This window comes from Triticum urartu, chromosome 3A (genome assembly GCF_056163025.1).
Source record: "Triticum urartu cultivar PI428250 chromosome 3A, HENAU_Tu73, whole genome shotgun sequence".
NCBI classification, from domain to species: domain Eukaryota; kingdom Viridiplantae; phylum Streptophyta; class Magnoliopsida; order Poales; family Poaceae; genus Triticum; species Triticum urartu.
Window position 1 is genome coordinate 120,872,571 of NC_141875.1, and position 15,634 is coordinate 120,888,204.

General features: G+C 40.8%; 1 long non-coding RNA gene across 3 annotated transcripts; it reads left to right on the forward strand.

Annotated features, from left to right (window-relative positions):
- The first annotated feature begins 2,815 nt into the window (after positions 1-2,815).
- On the forward strand, positions 2,816-6,864 carry LOC147978878 (uncharacterized). Of its 3 annotated transcripts, none has more exons than XR_015618368.1 (4): positions 2,817-3,528; positions 3,839-4,971; positions 5,788-5,826; positions 6,332-6,864. It is a non-coding gene; the product is annotated as an uncharacterized LOC147978878 (long non-coding RNA). The 3 variants fall into 3 exon arrangements; XR_015618367.1 differs by having other exon boundaries at positions 2,818-3,528; positions 3,839-3,924; positions 4,175-5,826; XR_015618365.1 differs by having other exon boundaries at positions 2,816-3,528; positions 3,839-5,826.
- Positions 6,865-15,634: the final 8,770 nt, after the last annotated feature.

The window sequence follows — 15,634 nt, forward strand, 5'->3', positions numbered from 1 at the left end:
TCCTACGACTGCTTGGAGCACCGTTCAGAGCGAGGCGGCGAGTCGACTTCCTCGCTGCTTACAGAATCCTCACCGACCCATCGCTGTCATCTTCATATTGCCAATCGGTGCTTTCGTCATCACTCCCCACTCCCTCCTGAGGCTGCTCCCCGTTTGGCATAGAGTACATCTTGGTGTAGATCTGCAAGATACAAGTTATGAATATCAGTTGGATTCAAGAGCAATTGCAGATCGGAAAGGAAAAAACTCAGTAAATCGAGCCTGGCCTCTTCTGGAGAACATTGTCGGCGTCGAATGGCAAAATCCTACTGGACCCCCTAGGGTTATCCTTGTTGCTAGTAATGCTCCTGAGCCACTGGGCCACCGTTTCCTAGTCAACCTCCTCCGGGTGGATTCGAGCTGTGTCCTCAGGACCCGAATACATCCACACCGGGTGATTGATGACCCACAAGTATAGGGGATCAATTGTAGCTCTTTTCGACAAGTAAGAGTGTTGAACCCCACGAGGAGCAGAAGGAAATGACAAGTGGTTTTCAGCAAGGTAATGTCTGCAAGTACTGAAATCGTAAGTAGCAGAATAGTTTGATAGCAATATAATTTGTAACGAGCAAGTAACGATAGTAGTAGCAAAAGTGCAGCAAGGTAGCCCAATCCTTTCGAGGCAAAGGACATGCCAAGACGGGCTCTTATGATAAGCAAAGTGTTCTAGAGGGTACACGGGAATTTCATCTTGTCACTTTCATCATGTTGGTTCGATTTGTGTTCGCTACTTTGATAATTTGATATGTGGGTGGACCGGTGCTTAGCTGTTGTTCTTACTTGAACAAACCTCCTACTTATGATTAACCCTCCCACAAGCATCCGCAACTACGAGAAACTATTAAGAATAAATTCTAACCATAGCATTAAACTTTTGGATCCAATCGCCCCCTTACAAAATAGCGCATAAACTGGGGTTTAAGTTTCCGTCACTCTCGCAACCCATCATCTAATTGCTACTCCACAATGCATTCCCTTAGGCCCAAATATGGTGAAGTGTCATGTAGTCGACGTTCACATGACACCACTAAGGGAATCACAACATACATACTATCAAAATATCGAACACATATCAAATTCACATGATTACTTGCAACATGATTTCTCCCATGACCTCAAGAACAAAGGTAACTACTCACAAATGATAAACATGCTCATGATCAGAGGAGTATTAAATAGCATATTGGATCTGAACATATAATCTTCCACCAAATAAACCATATACTAATCAACTACAAGATGTAATCAACACTACTAGTCACCCACAAGTACCAATCTATAGTTCCGGTAACAAGATTAAACACAAGAGATGAACTAGGGTTTGAGATGAGATGGTGCTGTTGAAGATGTTGATGGAGATTTCCCTCCCCAAGATGGGAGAGTTGTTGGTGATGATGATGACGATGATTTCCCCCTCCGGGAGGGAAGTTCCCCCGACAGAATCGCTCCGCCGGAGGGAAAAAATGCTCATGCCCAAGTTCCGCCTCGAGGCAGCGACACTCCGCCCCGAAAGTCCTCTCCTTATTTTTTCTAGGTAAAAATGACTTATATACCAGAAGATGGGCACCGGAGGTGGGCTTGGGTGAGAGCAACCCACTAGGGCGCGTCTGGCTCCCTAGTGCGCCCAGGTGGGTCGTGCCCACCTGGTGGGCCCCCTTTAGTAGTTATTTGCTCCAACAATTCTTAAATATCACATAAAAATTCTCCGTGAAGTTTCAACTCATTTGGAGTTGTGCAGAATAGGTAGACTGACGTAGCTTTTTCTGGTCCAGATTTCCAGCTGCCGAAATTCTCCCTCTTTGTGTATACCTTGCATATTATGAGAGAAAATGCATTAGAATTACTCCAAGAAGCATCATTATGGATAAAAACATTATAAATAACAGTAGAAAACATAATGCAAAATGGACATATCAACTCCCCCAAGCTTAGACCTCGCTTGTCTTCAAGCGAAAACCGAAATCAAAAAACATGTCCACATGCTTTGAGAGAGAGGTGTCGATAAAATCAAAATACGGACATAGAAGCATCATGTTGATTATTATAACAGCAATAAAAATAAACATAAGACTTTATCATAGAACTTCTATCATATACTTCTCATAAATAAGTAACAATTCATCACACAATCGAAGTCTCAAGCAAAAACTCTATTAGAAAGCAACAAACTATGTTCTCAGTCAACTTTGCAACTACAATTCATCCTCTTTTCAGGAAGGGTCACGTATTGGAGCCTTTAGGCAAGTCCACATACTCAGCCATCATATAGTCTTTTATGATTGCTAACACTCACCACATACACATGAGCAAAACGTTTCAACCGGACAAATAGAAAGATAGGGGCTTATAGTTTCACCTCCCAACGTATTCACCTCAAGGGTGATGTCAACAATAATAACTCATGCTATCTATATTTAACAGGACATATGTGTCTAGATCTTTCCTCTCCACATGATGCTTGCCAAAAAAGAAAAATAAAAAGGAATAGAAGAAAAACTTTGACTCTTTGCATAAAAATAAATACATTTTAAACAATATAGAGGCTGGCCAACTCGCTCCCAGGTGGCTCCCTCGATTTTCTGGTTCGTTGGCCATTGGATGGTGGTCAACATAGTTTTCTGCGTGATCTGAAACGTTGGATGGTTGCGCTGCTCGTTTTCACCGCGTGGTAACCTCGCATTGGTCAATGACGTGGGGGCTCATGTGATGTGTTGGTTGGCTGGGTCAACCGTTTCGTGGTGCGTGCGCACCCTGTCCCTGCACGCCGCGTGCACGTCACGCCATTTGCGGGAGATCGTGCGAGAGCCACACCCATTGGTCACCGCCCCGCACAAACCCTACCCTTTCCAGCACTCCCAAATCGATGCAGCCGCCTCCACTCTCCCTCTCTTCCTCCCCCAACGCGCCGGCCGCCTCCACCTGCCACACCGCCTCCCCGCTGCCGCCATGGCCTCTTCAGGAGGCACGCCCCTCCATAGTGCGAAGCAGCAGACCAGGATCCGAATAAGGAAGAGGAGATCCGGGCGCCCAACGGTGGATCAATCGATGCGAGGTGACGACGAGCTCCTCCGGACGTGGGGGAGCAGCCAGGCTGGAGATCCAGTCGGCGCATTCCCCACTGGGTTGGGGAGACGCCGACAATAGGGGCAAGGGGCATCTGGGTCGAAGCTGCAGCGCTCCGGTCCCCAAGCCGCCTCCAGGCTCGCTTCCTCCTCCATCCTCCCGCATCTCACCCATCTCGACGGATACGAGGCGTGCAGGCATGGAGTCGAGGTTCTCCGGCGGCGGCAGGAACCTCCAGGCAGAGAGCGACCCCATGGATCCGTCCCTGCAGGAGAGAAGGAAGGAGAGGAGACATGCCATGGAGATGGGATGAGAACGTCCATGGCCAGCCAATCGACCCCCACCTCCGGTGCGCGACCCCATGAAGGATTTTGCGCTGCCGCCTTCTTTCGCCGGTCCATGCCCTGGAAGAGCGACACCAGCCAGGTAGGCCTCTCCCTCCTCTCCATACTCCACATGAGGTGTGCAGGTCACCACCGTGACATATCGTCTCTGCTCTCGCGGTTCTGCCTTACTTGCAGCGTGTGTGATGTGTGCGTGCTTACTGATGTGTGGCAATTTCTTAATTATAAGTCCTAGTTTATGCACTTTCTAGAAGGATGATGGTGAGGAGGGGCTACCTTTTCCTCGGAGAGGACCCTAACTGAACTTTGTATCAAAGCTTTGTGTGTGTTTCTCCTTAATCTGCGTGTAAATTCAGAGTTCTAATCACCATCCTGGTGCTTGCTGGTTTCAGGCATTGTATGGGAATGAAGCAAAAAGCATGAAGAAAATAGAGCAGGTCGTGTGTCATCGTGCATGTAGTCTACCTTCCATTGGCGTGTGAGTACTTGCACTTGGACCTTTTTGTGAGCAGTACTAACTAATCTAATGATCTAATCCTTGCAATCTAAGGAAAAAATAAATCTAAGTCATTTCCGATCTAAAGATCTGGGTACCAACTATTTGTGTTTGTGTCTACAAGCTTTTGATTTTCTGTCTGGTCTATTTTTTATTTGCAATGTTGCACCCTCTTTTCATTTCTTGTGAATATTTTTTTTGTTTGATCAGTACTGCACCTGGTTATCTACAGAGGAAGGCAAGGATAACTAGATTAAACATTTCACAAGACCCTCCCAATTACAGGCACAAACTCCTTTCAAGATATTACAAGTGTGGTTGATTACGGGAGATTGTCAAATGAAAAGAAGCTATATCCTTTATATTTATCTAGATGTTTAATTAGCTGCACAACCATACGTGATTCTATAAGGAAACTATTTATCCCGATGATCTTGATATCCAATCATGTATTACAGTATTAGTATAGGCTGTAATTTTTGGCTAGGAATCTATATATACAGTTATGTATGAATGGGCTATGATTCTTTTTTCCTTCTGAGTAGATTCTTTTTTTATTCACTCCCTGTGAAATAATTTCAGAGCTACTGTGTTGTAGTAATTATTTGGCACATCCGTAACTCAACCAGTTTATGCGTGTTGATTTAGTGTGTGTTTGGTTCCAAAGTGAACAAATTATTGGCCTTCGCTAGGCAAGGATAGGTGTTTGGTACCAAAGAAAAATTAACTTTGTCAAGCTAACTAGCACACATGGTCTGAAGCAGCTACTTTTTATATCCCTGGACTATAGATATTACATGCATCAGTACTTGATGCATCTATGATATGCTTTTGCTATTTATTGTGGCCCTTAATGACTACTCTGCTGTGAACCCAGTGTTTAGGTTGCAGGCTCAACTATATATCCATGGATGTTACCCATATGGCAATCTATAATTCTATATGAATTTTGTAGCTAGCTTGAAGCGAATGTGGTGATCAAGGCTCTAATCTGCATTCTTTATTTGCATGAATGTCGTGTGCATATAGGTACTAACCATGGAATATTTTCCTCATTGACAACAAGTACTCCGATAACAATTTATAAAAATTGATATAATTTCACAAGTATACAGATAGCCGACAAGGCAGCAATGCTATTGTTCAAATGTAGTTGAGTTGAGCTTTAGGTGTTTCAGTAACAGTGTTGCGTGCGTGCTTTATTTGTTTGTTTCGGTTTCTTATGCTGTTTATTTCATTTATACTGCTTCCTGTGCTAGCATGTGCCTTGCTGTGTCATTTGTGATCCCATTTTTAGACCCTGGTGGCTCAGTTTTGTTTGCCCGCTCTTTCATGCGTGTGTGAGATTATTGACGATGGGGTTGTGCTTGTTGGGGTGGAGCCAAATCAGTGTCTCCCTGCCGCCAGATAGGGTGTTCTTCTGGGCAACTGGCGGTACGGGGGCACTGTCCGCCTATGAGCAGGCTGCTTTGCAAGCTATAAAATTCTTACAGGAACGATGTAAATCATGTTGCTGTTGATTAGGATGATTCATATACAACTTGGGTCTATATTTTTATTAGCCTGATTAGGGGAGAGAGAGAGGCAGGGAGGTGCCTAGGACGAGTAGGAAGGCTCTGGGCAAAATTTTGCCGATCCTGTGTAAGTTTTGTTTTGCCCAGTTAAACGTGTACACTTCATGTCATATAGCATAATAATAGCAGATGATAAACTATCGTTGTCATATTATTGAACTTGATATCCTGTTTGAACTAGACAGATAATTTTGACAAGATTTTATCCTAGCGTAAACATGCTGTCATAGTGTCAACACAATAATAATAGAAAAACCTTTTCAAAATTCAGGTGAGGTGAAGCAAGCAAGCACCTCCCCGTGTTTTATATGTAAGCAATCAACCCCCCCCCCCCCCCCCCCCCCCCCCCCCCCCGGTGTTGCTTTGCCCGACCATTGTTCGTTTAAACCTTTCTTCTGTATTAGCGCTACTGGATAACCGTCATCTACCAAAAAGGAATCATAGCACTACAGGTCATGGAAAATAGATATAGTTAGCACATAATCCTGCAAGTTTCACCTAATATGCACATGTCATTTCAGTTTTCCAAAATATATACCATTGAGAAAGTTACTGGATGCAGTGCAGATTCTAGGATATTAACATTTGCAGCCATACGTTGGTTTCAATGGTGACATATTTTTGTCAATCCCACAGAGATAATTTAATTCAAGACTAGCAAATACAGTTAAGTTTAAACTGTTTCCTTTGATGAAATTCTAATGTTTTTCCAAACAAAGTACGATGAACTTAAAATCCATAATATGAAGCTGTGTCTGCTGCATCAGTACAGTTGATGCTTATGGACTAATTCTTTATATTTCCTGATGTATTAGTTGAGATCAAGGAGAGAGCAAGCCATTGCAGAGGAGAGGGGATACGAGGGTGGGCAGAGGTCAGGCATTGCTAACAGATTTGCGGCGAAGTGGGAGAGGTGATGCCGGCCGGCTGACGCCTCACCACCGGCTCCTGTTTGGCGGTGGCAAAGAGAAGGGTGCCGAGGATGTGTTGCTCTATGCATGGCTGTTGAAGTACATCATCGTTATGATGTGTATGGTTTCTCTATTTTCAGCCCTACTGCTCTAGAGCCCAAATCCCAAGACCATGCCCCCACCTCTCCTTCGTTGAATGAAGGGAGTCTGGTTGCTAAAAAGTGAGTTTTCTTAATCAGTATGTATGGTCCCTCTGCATATGCCATTTCTTCATATTTAAGAGGCCCTCAAGCTTTGTCAGTTTTCTAATAGATATGGAATTTTAATTTGATAGTGCCAACAACGGTGGGTACTGATGGAGCTATCTATTATTTATTGTTAATTTGTAATACTTTTGTCAGCTTCTAGCATGTCGTTGCTCTACCAGAGTGCAATTTTCTCTGCGTGGCATACACCAGTTACCATTAGTTGATATGTTTGTTGAAGTTTTATTGCAAGTTAAATAAATGTGTAGTGTGGCATACTGATTATTATAGTTTGATAATGTCAGGCGCCGATGGATTTATAGATATGTAAATAAAATACCTTTAAGTAAAACTAAGCATTTAATTATTGTTCTGTTATGTTATTGATTTCACCGGCTTTATGTCGGCTGATTAGTTCTGAAGGATTCCACATCGGCTAATTTAGATTATGTTACTAGAGTATTAGAAGAAGTTCCTGATATATGTATTTAGAGAATTTGCTGAGATTTGATGCAAAATATTGATGACCAGGCATTATACTGCGCATAAGCACAATTTTTTAGTTTTTCTTTTTATTGTTGCAGCAGCTTTTCTATAGCAATAGCCAAATAGTGTGACATAACACTATTCCATTTTCATAGGCCATAACACATCTTTACATGTAAGTTTGTTCTCTAGATAGTTCTATTTCCAAGATTTTCACATCATATTTGTCGTGGGATCTAACTGCTTTACCATATTTTCCTGGTGTGGACGATGTTATAGAGTGAGCTACCATCACTTCTCATTACTGACTGTAATCAATATATATGTGTTTATGCCATAAAAGATGGATATTTGTCGAAGCCATTGTCGTGTCATGTAATTACTTGCAGATCAACTATATAGTTTTGTTCGGATTGTAAAGTGGAAACGATAAAACCCTACAACTCATGTGTGATTGTCATTTGATTATTTACTTCCTCAAGTAGTATGGATATGGTGCTGCCAGGATATTAAGTATATTCATGAAGTTGTATAAACCACGTTCTACGATTCACTTCTGTTATGCATATTTACTTTCCAGTTTTAGGACTGAAATCCATCCATTGTAATGAATTTGGTTGTATGGGCATTACCTATTTGACTTAGGCTTGCTTCATCACATATAGACCGCTTTTCTTTTCCCCACTGCTTGTATGGCCTAAAACTATCATGTATATGAGGCAAGTTATTAGCAATGTTTCACATTTTCTTACTTGCAATACTGTGCTTGCCTATTCAGGTGTTCCAAGACCCAAATCATCGGAAAAACAACACATATAACACTTTTTTCTTTTGAACTTTGGTTACCCTTATACAAGCACCCGTTCATTTTGTTTATATAGTGGTTAGAATAGTAACCATATGTGCTTGCTCAACACTGATAAATGGAATATTTTCAAAGCACGTATGGTGTGTTCGCAATTTGGCGCAATGGGAGATTACTGAAAAATACTCATTTTTTCAACATGACATGGTCTTGAAATGGGACTCTACTACCAAATTAAAATTTGTAGGTATATCTCATTGTAGATGACAAGTCTCTATTTTTATTAAAGGGGTTAAATTTGTTATCATATATGCTTGCCCGCTACTAAAAGAACTAAAACATGTAATTTCTTTTCATGCTGAACATGGATTCAGTGGGTCTCTGCGCCATTTGTTACCCAGCTAACGAACCGAGAAAGGAAGGAAGGGGATAGACAGTCTTTGCTCGCTCCGTCCCCTGCCGCTTCTTATTCAGCTCCTCACGGGCCACATGCATCGCTCTACGTGGGTTGGGCTAAATAACATATGGGCTATCCTAATACCTCCTGATCCCTATATCTCCGTATATGCACAACAAAGACATGTTTTTTTTCTTAGGTTTCTTATCTTTTCCCTCTTTTTTTAGGAAAAACATGCATGGCCAGGTTTCTCATCATGATAACCATGTTTCCAAACTTGCTAAAAAAATACAACCATGCTAACTTTACTCTCTCATCATAGTGCCCATATTTTCAAACTGAGATATTCATATTATGCAAAGTTTCCCTTTTCCTAGACTATTATTTAACAACGTAATAAACATGTTTAAAAAATAGCATGATTTCGTTGAAGGTTCTTGCAGCATGAAACTATTTTCATCGACAACATGTCTGCAGCAGGTCTCTGCGCCATTTGGCGCAACGGGTCATCTAGTAAAAGTAAAAGATAGGCCCTTCACAGAGGGAAGCAGAGGTTGCCATGCGCTTATTTGTTTGTATGCTCAACCCCTTAGTACGAAAGAACGTCACGTTACATTGCCCCTTGTGATAGCAACCTTTATTATGCAGTCTGTCGCTTTTATTCTTCACCATCACAAGTTCGTGCAACGCTCAATTTTCTCTTACACTAAATGATCTCACACTTTTAGAAGCAATTTTTATTGCCTTTTTGCACCGATGACAACTTACTTGAGGGAACTTGCTTAATCCCTAGGTAGGTATGGTGGCACTTGAAAATAAGATTTGGGTTTGAGGGTTTTTGGATGCACAAGTAGTATCTCTACTCAGTGCGGAATTTTTTGGCTAGCAAAGATAGGGGGCAAGCACCACATGTTAAAGGATCTATGACAATATGACTTCTGTGTGAATATAAATAAACATAAACCATTAAGTTGTCTTCCTTGTCCAACGTCAACAATTTTGGCATATAATTTTTTGATGAGGACTCATAATAACAAAAGATTTCTAGGGTATATTTACATGTGAATCTTCTCTTCCCTTATTAATTGTTTCATCAGTTGCATCATTGACTAATGCTATGTTTGTCAATCTCTAATAAAATTTTCTACTTATACTTTTCCTTATGTGGTGTCAGCACCTGCCGTAGGATTAGTACATGATATTTCCTTTATTTCTGTCCTTTGTTTTTTTATTTCCTTTGTACTTTTCTTTCTTATTTATTTTCTTTAATTTGCAACATGAAAGTAAAGAAAGCAAAAACTCAAACTAACTTTATTATATAACTTGCACACGATTACAAGGATAGACCACTAAGCAAACTCTCAAAGAAGAAAGGATCGAACTAAACTTTTATTCATCTAAAGCAAAGGATCGAACTAAAATAAGTAAAGGGAAAAAGGATAGTGGGGTGATACGATACCGGGGCACCTCCCCCAATCTTGGCGGAAGCCAAGGGGAGTGCCCATACCCGATACTCGGTTCTCTTTTGGTGTTGAAGATTATGGCGGTGGTAAAGATGAAGGTGGTGATGAAGAAGTCTTGTCCTCGGATTTCCATGGCAGTGGTGGTGGTGAAAAGGTGGAGGGTTTACTCTTTGCTTCCTCCAGTTTCCGATGGAGAATAAAATTATCTATCCTCAACTCGTCATTATCTATCTCGAGTTTTATTATTTTCTTGCATAATGCCTCCATGCTTTCGTTTTTGAACCGGGGAGGAACCGATTCATCTTCATCTTCTTCGGAGGTCCAGCTATAGTGCCCCTCATCCCCATAGGATTTGGGGTTTGCGATGAGATCGACAACATAGCTCTCACCCTCAGAGTCTTGGGAAGACATATTTTCAGATCTACGCAGAAAATAGCAAGAAACAAGAACAGAGGATTTCTCCGTGATACGGTGATCAACAAGTTCGGAAAGTATATATAGATTTTTTATCTTGGAGGACATACATACGGAAGAAAAACGGAGTACAGAAGGTGTCCCAGGTGGGCACAACCCACCTGGGCGCGCCCTGGTGTCTTGTGCCCACCAGGGTACGCTTCCTGGATGTTTCTTTATTTCCAATTTTTTTAAATATTCCAAAACTGATAAAAAATATTTTTGTGGATTTTTTGGAGTCCGTTTACTTACCGTATCACGTACCTCCTTATTTTCATGATTCTGGAGTTTTCCGGAAGGACTCTTTTATGTGTTCTTCCTGTGTCAAAGTTTGGATAACATTACTTTCAACATTAATGGGCATACCTGAGATATAATGCTTTACTCGTTGCCCATTGACAACCTTCGGGTTAGTACCTTTGGAGTTATTTATTTTGATAGTTCCAGACCGGTAAATCTCCTCGAGAACATAGGGGCCTTCCCATTTTGAGAGGAGTTTTCCTGCAGAGAATCTAAAACGAGAGTTGTACAAAAGAACATATTCTCCTACTTTAAACTCACGCTTTTGGATTCTTTTGTCATGCCATCTTTTTACTTTTTCTCTGAATAATTTTGCATTTTCTTAAGCTTGGGTTCTCCATTCATCTAAAGAGCTAATATCAAATAACCCCTTTTCACCAGCAAGTTTGAAATCATAATTGAGTTCTTTGATTGCCCAATATGCTTTATGTTCTAACTCAAGAGGCAAATGACAAGCTTTTCCATAAACCATTTTATATGGAGACATACCCATAGGATGTTTATACGCTGTTCTATAAGCCCAAAGTGCATCATCTAATTTCTTAGACCAATTCTTCCTGGACCTATTAACAGTCTTTTGCAAAATTAATTTTATTTATCTATTGCTAAGTTCAACTTGGCAAGCATTTTACGAAAAGCACCATGAATAAAGTGTGAACCACTATCAGTCATTAAATATCTATGGACTCCAAACCTTGGGAAAATAACTTCCTTAAGCATTTTAATAGAGGTGTTGTGATCAGCACTACTGGTTGGAATAGCTTCTACCCATTTAGTAACATAATCAACAACAACCAAAATATGTGTATACCCATTAGAGGAAGAAAAAGGTCCCATATAATCAAATCCCCAAACATTAAATGGTTCAACAGCAAGTGAGTAATTCATAGGCATTTCTTGACGCTTACCGATATTACCTATTCTTTGACATTCATCACAATATAAGACAAACTTACTGGCATCCTTGAAGAGAGTAGGCCAATAAAATCCAGATTGCAATACCTTGTGAGTAGTTATATCTCCAGCATGATGTCCTCCATAAGCTTCGGAGTAACATTTCCATAGGATTTGTCCCCGTTCATGCTCAGGTACACAACATCTAATAATACCATCTACTCATTCTTTATAAAGAAGTGGGTCATCCCAAAAGTAATGTCTTAAATCATATAAGAATTTTTTCCTTTTGTTGGTATGTAAAGCTAGGTGGTAAATATTTAGCAACAATGTAATTAGCATAATCAACATACCAAGGAGTATTATGAGCAACATTTATTGCAGCTAACTACTCATCAGGAAAACTATCATCAATAGGTAGTGGGTCATCAGGCAAATTTTCAAGCCTAGACAAATTATTAGCTACTGGGTTCTTAGCTCCTTATCTATCAATGATATGTAAATCAAATTCTTGTAACAAGAGAACCCATCGAATGAGTCTAGGTTTAGCATCTTTGTTTTCCATAAGATATTTAATAGCAGCATGGTCTGTGTGAACAGTTACTTTGGAATTAACAATATAAGGTCTAAATTTATCACAAGCAAACACAACTGCTAAGAATTCTTTTTCAGTAGTAGCATAATTTCTTTGAGCACTGTCCAGAGTTTTACTAGCATAATGAATAACATTCAGTTTCTTATCAACTCTTTGTCTTAGAACAACACCAACAACATAATCACTAGCATCACACATAATTTCAAAAGGCAAGTTCCAATCAGGTGGTTGAACAATAGGTGCAGAAATTAAGGCTTTCTTGAGTGTTTCAAAGGCTTCTGAACAATCATCGTCGAAGACAAAAGGGATATCCTTTTGCAAAAGATTCTTAAGAGGCCTAGAAATTTTAGAAAAGTCTTTGATAAATCTCCTATAGAAACCAGCATGACCTAAGAAACTACGAATACCTTTTATATCTTTAGGATATGACATTTTCTCAATTGCATCAACCTTAGCTTGGTCCACTTCAATACCTCTTTCAAATTTTTTTTGACCCAAGACAATGCCTTCATTAACCATAAAGTGACACTTCTCCCAATTCAAGACAAGATTTGTTTGCTCACATCTCTGCAAAACTCGATCAAGATTGCTTAAACAGTCATCAAAAGACTTCCCATAAATAGAGAAATCATCCATGAAAACCTCAACAATCTTTTCACAAAAGTCAGAGAATATAGCAGTCTTACATCTTTGAATGGTAGCAGGTGCATTACATAAACCGAAAGGCATACGTCTATAAGCATAGGTTCCAAAGGGACAAGTAAAAGTGGTCTTTTCTTGATCAGGTTGAGAAACAAGTATTTATGAAGACCAGAATATCCATCAAGGAAGCAAAAGTGTGTGTGCTTAGATAATCTTTCAAGCATTTGATCAATAAAAGGCAGAGGGTAATGATCTTTTCTAGTTGCTTTGTTTAATTTTCTAAAATCAATTACCATTCTATAGCCTGTAACAATTCTTTGTGGAATAAGTTCATTCTTATTATTAGGAACAACGGTTATACCTCCTTTCTTAGGGACACAATGAACAAGATTTGCCCATCTACTATCAGCTATAGGATAGATTATACCTGCTTCCAGAAGCTTTAAGATTTCCGTTCTTACCACTTCCTTCATCTTTGGATTTAACCGACATTGGTGATCAACAACGGGTTTAGCATCAGGTTCCATATTAATTTTGTGCTGACATAGAGTGGGACTAATGCCTTTTAAATCATCAAGAGTATATCGAATAGCAGCTCGGTGCTTACTTAGAACTTTCAATAATCTTTCTTCTTCATGTTCTAAAAGGTTAGCACTAATAATAATAGGATGTATCTTCTTTTCACCGAGATAAGCATATTTTAGAGTGTCTGGCAATTGTTTTAATTCAAACACAGGATCACCTTTAGGTGGAGGAGGACCTGCTAGAGTTTCAATAGGCAAGTTGTGTTTAAGCAGATGACGTTGTTCAAAGAAAATCTTATCTATTTCATTTCTTTCATGCATATGAAAATCCTTTTCATGGTCTAGTAAGTATTATTCTAAAGGATCAGTAGGTACACTGGTGCGTGTTGGTGCTAAACAAATGATTTTTAACCCCTTTTCGCGATAACATTTGGAACCGTCGCCAAGTGAGTGTGGGCGATAGGGGGGTCCTTCCCAAACGACCTAGAAACCGTCGGAGATATGCCCTCCTGGCACACATGCTCGGCATAATGAGGTCGTGTGCGACCGGCAAGCGCTCAAATACGAAAATACGTACAATAGAGCTAAAAAATACAATTGTACAGGAGAAATTGTTTCCGGTCGCAAGTACATCCCACACAGTCAGCCCCCGCTAAATGTTTCAGTTCGTATGTACATCACACATAATTTTTCCCGTTAAATCGTTTGTGATAGTGTTGCCATTGCACATGATATTAATAATGTTATCGTTTGCATTATTGAATGCATCACACACGATGCGTAGAACAAACTGTGTGGCAAAGGCTATCCATCACGCACACTTTTTATGTGGTAAACGTTTGTGCAAGGTGGCCTAATGCAAACAGTTTTCAAGAGAAAGTCGTTTGTGCAGTGGAGATTGATCGCACACGTAGTGGATCCTAGAAACTTTTCTGATCTATATGTATATCGCAGACGTTTCGCTTTTGCAAACCATGTGCACTGTAATCCCTAACTAATCCCTAATTAATCCCTAATTTAAAAATCACATGTTTTGAATTTGAAAGTAGGCAATCACTTATTTCATATCCAACCATGTTTATTACAAATATAGGTTCAACCGCGAATGCATAATTTGATGCACATGTACATATACTAAAGAACTACAGAAGCACCAAGTAAAGAATAATGAACCAGAGTTGTACTACAGACTGTAAAGAGAGAGGCGAAAGACATTCTGGTTGCTGGAGAAGGTGAAGCGGAATACCCATATTGTACCCTCCTCCATGCGTAATGTGTGCACGACTCTAGGCCAACCCCTTGTGATGGCTGCCCGTCCATCCTTCACTGTCTTCATTAGGACTTCTCGATGCTCATTGTAGTCTGGATGAAATACTTTAACCTTCATTGCGTGTCCACCAATCATGTACTTTGCGAGGTAATCTTGAGTGAACTGCTTCAGGAACCACTGGGAACGAAAAAGATTCAGACATTGTTGTCTAACAACTCATTATGGACAGTAAAAACAGAAGGCTGCAGAGTCTATAGTTACCATCCTACAGCTCACTGTTGTGTTGGATAGAGCATAAACAAATAATTTGCTTGCCACCATTCATATCTTTTTACTAATAATCCTTATCAGCTTCCTCACTTGATTCTTGTTCATCAATATCTCATTGCCCCATACGCAAAAAGGGTCGATGCGTGGATCCTTGCCAAGGACATATGTACCTACAAGCAACAAATCAATATTAGAAGCTAACTAGTGTCCAGGCCTGGATCTATATGCACTACATTATGGAACGACGGGGGGAGTACAAGCCGACACTACAAAAAAAGACACATCCGTGACATTTTGGGCCGAACGATTTTTTTTCTGTCATACATATGACACTTCTATGACGATAATTGTGACAAAACCCGGTATCATCATAGATGTGGTGGGCTCCTACTTCTATGACAAAAAATCATGACAGAAAATGGGATTTTCGTCCTGGGCGGGCCGGAGACGCAGCTGCATGACATTCTTTGGGCCGTCCATGACGAAAAAAACCGTGGTAGAAGGGAGGGGGAGGAAAATTTCGGAGAGTTCCCGGTTACGGTGGGAGGTCGGGGCCGAGCGATGCGCGTTTCTCTCGTACACGTACGCGCGTGTGTGCGAGGCATTGGCTCTAACTAAACCCGAGCGAGGCGTTGGGCTCTAACTGAACCCGAGCGATTGCACTGCAGGCTACGCGTTACTGAACCCGAGCGATCGATCGATGGCTGTTAACTAAACCCGATCGAGCGATTCCTTCGCTACTGCTGCTAACTGAAGTCGATCGATGCTGCCTCTGGGATGAACAGTGAGCGTTGCGGGGGGTTTGGATGAACAGTGAGCAGTGGCGTTGCCTCTGGATGCACAGGACCCCGTGGTGTGGTGGA